The sequence below is a fragment of the Delphinus delphis genome, chromosome 17 (assembly GCF_949987515.2).
Source record: "Delphinus delphis chromosome 17, mDelDel1.2, whole genome shotgun sequence".
In the NCBI taxonomy this organism is placed as follows: Eukaryota; Metazoa; Chordata; class Mammalia; order Artiodactyla; family Delphinidae; genus Delphinus; species Delphinus delphis.
Genome location: NC_082699.1, coordinates 1025688 through 1032000, shown reverse-complemented (window position 1 = coordinate 1032000; position 6313 = coordinate 1025688). Strand labels below are relative to the sequence as shown.

Sequence of the window (6313 nt, the reverse complement as noted above, 5' to 3'; positions counted from 1 at the left end):
ACGGAAGCCAGGTTTCCTCAGAGGGTCTTGGTCAACAGTTTGCTGAAGCCAGCTCTCTCTCCCATCCGGGACAGATTACTCTGCCCACCTCTTCATGGCCCTCCTGAGTGACAGCACGATGGGAGCTTAGATCAGCCATGCAGGGGGTGTCCCACCATGGAAGCCAACAGACCTTACACCCAGGGCTTCTGATCCCCAGAGACCTGTCAACCATCCAGCAGCCCCACTGGGAAAATGAGGCTGTGGAGCAGAAATAGATGGAAAAGGGCCTCTGCCTGACCTGGGGCTCGAGCCAGGAAGGGTTCTGGAGTTTCTTAATGGTTGGAAGAACCATCCACAAGCACTGTTATCAAACGCTGAATGGTCTTGGAAACGAGCTCTTGCTGCAGGTTTCATAATGTTTTAAATAAATTCAACCTAAAGTTACACGGCAAAACCCTGCTCATATATAACACTTGTAATGCGGTAAAGTCATCTCATCAACAGCTAACGTTGTTGGAATCACAAGTAGTGTCAAGGTGCTTTATACACTTTCTGTGTTGTTAAAATTTAAAACCAGAAACAATCTCCATTCCCGCACGTATCGCCAGGGAGGTGCATCTTCTCGACCCTCACTACAGCCATGGCAGCAATTCCTGTTGCAAGTGTAAAGGAAATTTCCATATTACAAAATCAACTTAGGCTTTCTGGGTCTGGAACAGGATGGTGTAAGCCTACTTTTCTCTGCTATGTCCTCTAACTGCAACTAAATAACCCTGGAAATTATCAACAGAGAATGATAAAAGGACCCTAAAGCCTGGAAAGAAAGAAGGGGGCTGACTGGAGACTTGAGGAAAAGCAATATGACTCCCCAGGCTCCCTTTATCTGCCATAGGTCTCGGACTAAGGGGCCAGAGAAGACTGCAACTCAGAACCACCAAGAGGCAAGGACGAAAAACATTTCTCACTTCTCTCTTTAGCCAGAGGCCTGGGAAAGAGGAAACCCAAGTTCCTCTCCCCAAGCCAGCCCACCTGCAGGGCCAGCCCTCCCCCAACTGCATGAGGAATCTCACTCCAGCTGCTCCTGAGCTTCTGCCCCAGCAACACAAGGCAACCCAGAAGAATGCTGTCCATCCCTGTGGGCAACACCAACAGGGATTGAAAGGGAGCCCCAGCGGTGCCAGAAGAATGTCAGACCAGAGGAGCACAGCAAGCGTTCTGAAAGGTGAATTGATGTCGGAACCAGTAGGCCAGCACCATGTGCTAACCCTAAACAGAAAACTACCTGCTAAACAATCTCCTGAAACAAATGCAAACATAGACATTCTCAGCAAAGAAATGAAGTTATAAAAAAGAATTAAATGGAAAGAGCAGAAAAGAAAAACACAATAATCAAAATGTTGAAACTAGTTGATAAACTCAATAGTTGAATGGTGAAACGAGATAACACACTCAGTGAACTTGAAGACAAATCATTAGAATTTACTCAATCTGAACAGAGAAAAAATAGGCTTCAAAAATGAACAGATTATCGGAGTCTGTGGGATTCTAAAAGATCCAACATTTATATCATTAGAGTCCCAAAGGAGGGGAGGTAGGAATGTGGGACTAAAAACTTTCCAAATTTGGTAAAATACATAAAACTATAGATTCAAGAAGATGAGAGAAACCTAAATGTAATGAACCAAAGAAATCCACACAAGTACATCAAAATGGAATTTCTAAAGACGAAGAAGAAGTCTTAAAAATCGCCAGAGAGAAATGACACATTACTTATGAAAGAACAAGAATTTACGGCAGCAGATTTCTCATCTGAAACCTAGGAGACCAGAAAGAAGAAGCACAACAATTTTCAAGTGCTGAGAGGAAAGAACTGTCAACTGGAATCTTATATCTGAGTAAACTACACTTAAAGAATGAAGAGGAAATAAAAAATTCTTAGACAAAGGAAAACTAAGATAATTTGTCACTAGCAGACCTATTTTAAAGACGGGCAAAATGAAGCTCTACAAAAGTAAAGAGAATGATAATAAAAGAAGGCTGGAAATTTCAAGGAAAAAAAAGGAGCAATAGAAAGACTGAAAGTAAAAGTAAATATGATAGACTATTTTTTGATGAGATACTTTAATCATATTTTATTGAAGCAAAATTTATAACACCATTTGATATGGTGCTAATGTATGTAAAGGAAATATTTAAGCCAAATATATTTTAAAACTGGAGAAAGAAAAGGGACCTTAACTGAAGTAAGGTCTATGCTTCATTCAAAGTGATAAAATGTCAATACCAGTAAGCAGTGACGTCACATGAGTATACGGTAATACATAGAACAATCTGAAATAACACTGTAGGGGCTTCCCTGGTGGTCCAGTGGTTAAGAACCCGCCTTCCAATGCAGGGGATGCGGGTTCGATCGCTGGTCAGGGAACCAAGATGCCACATGCCACGGAGCAACTAAGCCCACCCACCGCAACTAGAGAGAAGCTGGCGCACTGCAATGAAAGATCCCACATGCCGCATCTAAGACCCAATGCAGCCAAAAATAAATAAATAGTCAGAGAATCAAAAATAAACTCTCTTCTGGCAATAAGCATGCTTTTTAAAAAAGAAAAGAAATAACACTGTACAAAGTTATATGCTCAAAAATGTTATAAATAAAAAAAATGTTATAAAGAGGTCAACAAGGAATTCTAAAAAAATGTTAAAATTAGACATAGGAAAGCAATAAATCAAAAGAAGTGAGAAACAGGAAAGAAATAATAAAGAGCAGACCTAGGCCCTACCATATTAATAATTTTTTTTTTTTTGGCTGTGCCGGGTCTTTGTTGTGGCAGGTGGGCTCCTTAGTTGCAGCTTGTAGGTCCTTTAGTTGTGGCTCAAGGACTCCTTAGTTGTGGCAGGCAGGCTCAGCATGCAAACTCTTAGTTGCAGCATGCATGTGTGATCTAGTTCCCTGACCAGTGATTGAACATGGGCCCCCTGCATTGGGAGCGCAGAGTCTTCACCACTGTGCCACCAGGGAAGTCCCAATAGTTACTTTAAATGTAAATCGTCTAAATATACCAAGAAAAGCACACAGGTTGACATGTTGGATTAAAAAAAAAAGAAACATGACCCAAATAAATGAGTACAACACACTCTCTTGAAACATAACAACATAGGTATGTTTAAATTAAAAGGGTAGGAGAGGGAAGAGATACGGGGATATATGCATATGTATAGCTGATTCACTTTGTTATAAAGCAGAAACACACCATTGTAAAGCAATTATACTCCAATAAAGATGTAAAAAAGAAAAAGATAGGAAAGGACATATGATGCAACATGAATTTTTAAGAAATAGGAAAGCTTACATTAATATCAGATAAAGTAGATTTCAGAGCAAAGAAGATTACTAGGGTAAAAAGAGGAACATTACATCAATCCTTCAAGAATATATAGAAATTCTAAACCTGTATACATGAAACACCAGAGCTTCAACTAATAGAGCTGAAAGAAAAAAAATAAACTAATTATAGTTGGGGACCACAACACACACTCTCAGAAACTGATAGAGCTGTAGAATATTACAACTAACATCATACCTATTGAAAAACTGAGCACTTTCCCTCTAAGATCAGAGGCGATGCAGGATGCCTCATCTCAGCACTCATTTAACATAGTTCTGCACATTCCAGCCAATGCAATAAGGCAAGACAAAGAAATAGAAGATGTACAGATTGGAAAGGAAGAAATAAAACTGTGTCTATTTGCAGATGACATGACTGTCTATGTAAATACCCTAAGGAATCTACCAAGAGAACTCACAGAACTAATAAGTGAGTTTTGATAAGCTTTCAGGATACAAAACCAGCACACAAAAATCAGTTTCACCTTTATCTACTGAAAGCAAACAAATTGAAATCAAAGTTTCAAAAACACTGCCAATTATAATATCTTCAAAGAAAATTAAACACGTAGCTACAAATCCAACAAAACATGAATAGGGTTATGATGAAAATTGGAAAGTAATGATGAAAGAAATTTTAAAAGTCATAAATACTTGAATAGACATATTGTGCTCATAGACAAGGACTCAACATAGAGAAGTTGTCAATTTTCCTAAATTTATATACAGGCTTAATGCAATTTCAACAAAATCTCAGGAAGGTTTGTTTTAGAGATAGACAAAATTATACGAACAAGGATTGGTTCTAGAAGAGCCAAATTCATTTTCAAAAAGTAGAATAAAGTAAGAAGAATCACTCTTCCCCATGTTAGGGGTCACTCTACAGCCACAGCAATCAAGAGAGTGTGGTGTTGGCTGAGGGATAGACACATATGTCAGTGGGACAGAATAGAGAACACAGAAATAAATTCACACAAATACTCCTAGTTGATACTTGGCAAAGGAGCAAAAGCAATTCAACAAGGGAAGGAAAGCCTTTTTTTTTAACTTTTTCTTTTATTTCCTTATTTTTTATTAATTTTATTTATTTATTTATTGACTGTGTTGGGTCTTCGTTGCTGTGCGCAGGCTTTCTCTAGTTGTGGCGAGTAGGGGCTACTCTTCGTTGCAGTGCGCGGGCTTCTCGTGGCAGTGACTTCTCTTGTTGTGGAGCACAGGCTCTAGAGTGCAGGCTCAGTAGTTGTGGCGCACGGGCTTAACTGCTTTGCGGCATGTGGGATCTTCCCAGACCAGGGATCAAACCCATGTCCGTGCATTGGCAGGCAGATTCTTAACCACTGAACCACCAGGGAAGTCCCAGGAAAGCCTTTTCAACAAATATTGCTGGAGCATTTAGACATCTATAGGCAAAAACATAACACCTTACACAAAAGTCAACTTAGAATGGATCATGGACTTAAATATAAAATATAGGACTATAAAACTTCTAGGGAAAATTTTGGAGGACCTTGTGCTAGGCAAAGTTGTCTTACCCTTAACCCCAACAGTGTCACGTGTAAAAGGAAAAAGAATTGATAAAATAGACCTCATCGACATTTCAAACGTTTGCTCTGCAGAAGATTCTGTTAAAAGGATGAAAAGACAAGCTACAGAAGGGAGAAAATATTTACAAAACATATAATCAACAAAGGACTGGTACCTAGATTATCTAAAGAACTCTCAAGCCTCAACTTAAATAAAATGAAATATCCAACTAGAAAATTAGACATTTCCAATAGGAATGTTTTCTTCAATAGACATGAAGAAGCATTTCACCGAAGAGGCCATACAGATGGTGAATAGGCCCATGAAAAGTTTTTCATCACCATTAGCCGCTAGAGAAATGCAAAGTAAAAACATGAGATATCACTACCTACTTCTCAGAAGACTCAGTAAAAATGGTGTGAACATCAAATGCTGGCAAAGATACAGAGAACCTGGGTCACTGATGCATTGCTGGTGGGAATGCAAAATGGTATGGCCACTCTGGAAAACGCATTGGCAGTTCCTTTTGAACCTAGAAGTGAAATTACCACATGACCCAAAGTGCATTCTTGGGCACGTATCCAAGAACAATGAAAATTTATTTTCACACAGAAACTTGCACGTGAATAATGATAGCAGCTCTATTCATAGTAGTCCAAAACTCAACATTATCCCAATATCCTTCAATGGGTGAGTGGTTCAATGAACTGCAGTACATCAATACTGTGGGATACTGACCCACAATACAGAGAACCATTAAACCACTCAGTCAGAATGAACCTCAAAGACATGATGTTGAGTAAAAAAAGCCAGTCTCAAAAAAATACATATTGCATGAACCCATTTATATAAAATTTGTGAAATAATTACAGAGAGGGAGAATGGTGGTCGCTAAGGATTAGAGATAGAAATAGACGTGTAGCTGTGCCTATTATGGGATAGCACAAGACAGCCTTGCAGTGATGACACAAGATGACATCTTGATTGTGGTGGTGGTTACACAAAGCTACACACATGATCAAATTGCACAGAGCCAAACACACATACCCACACACAAGTGTGTATGTAACCAATGAAATCTGAATAAGCTTCACAGATGGTTCCCACAACGACTTCCTGGGTTTGACACTGTACTGTATTTATGCATAAAGACAGCATCGGAGGAGGCTGGATCAAGGGTGCGGGGGACATCTCCACATTTCCATGCAACTTCCTGTGAATCTATAATTATTTCAAAATAAAAAATTATTTTTAAAAAGACATATAAAGGTAATGGGATTGATTCTTTATACACTCAGATATGCAAGGAAAATATAGCTTCATTCTTTTCTTAACTACTGTGATCTTGCTTTAATCTCCACATTACTGATATCAAGAGAGGAAAATAATATGTTTTCTGATTTGAAGTATTTCTATTTTTCC

The 6313-nt window shown here is 38.9% G+C and overlaps 1 long non-coding RNA gene across 1 annotated transcript; it reads right to left on the bottom strand.

The window, feature by feature from the left end:
- Positions 1-4571: 4571 nt before the first annotated feature.
- Positions 4572-5998, bottom strand: LOC132440159 (uncharacterized). The gene is made up of 3 exons (XR_009522533.1): positions 5939-5998; positions 5280-5423; positions 4572-4767 (listed from the first exon to the last, which is right to left on the bottom strand). It is a non-coding gene; the product is annotated as an uncharacterized lncRNA (long non-coding RNA).
- Positions 5999-6313: the final 315 nt, after the last annotated feature.